This window comes from Acanthisitta chloris, unplaced genomic scaffold (genome assembly GCF_000695815.1).
Source record: "Acanthisitta chloris isolate BGI_N310 unplaced genomic scaffold, ASM69581v1 scaffold19827, whole genome shotgun sequence".
NCBI lineage: Eukaryota > Metazoa > Chordata > Aves > Passeriformes > Acanthisittidae > Acanthisitta > Acanthisitta chloris.
The window spans coordinates 38,815-39,074 of NW_008684507.1; positions in this window are offsets into that span (position 1 = coordinate 38,815).

Sequence of the window (260 nt, forward strand, 5' to 3'; positions counted from 1 at the left end):
ACCTATCCCAGTGCTGAGGGAAGGGTAGAGGCGTCCTGTGTGAGGAGGGAGCTCCGAAATCCGCTTGTTAGCCGAGACAAACACAAGTAGACGTAACACGTTATTTTTCAGATGGATTTGCTTCAGAGAGGGGAAACAAAGCTGGATTTGTAGTTAGAGGAGGAGGGTTAGAGGACAGGTAAGCAGAGGACAGCAGGCACAGCCGTCAGGGTTTCAGGGCCGTTGGTGCGCTCAGGTCTGTCACTGACACCCAGCGCCGC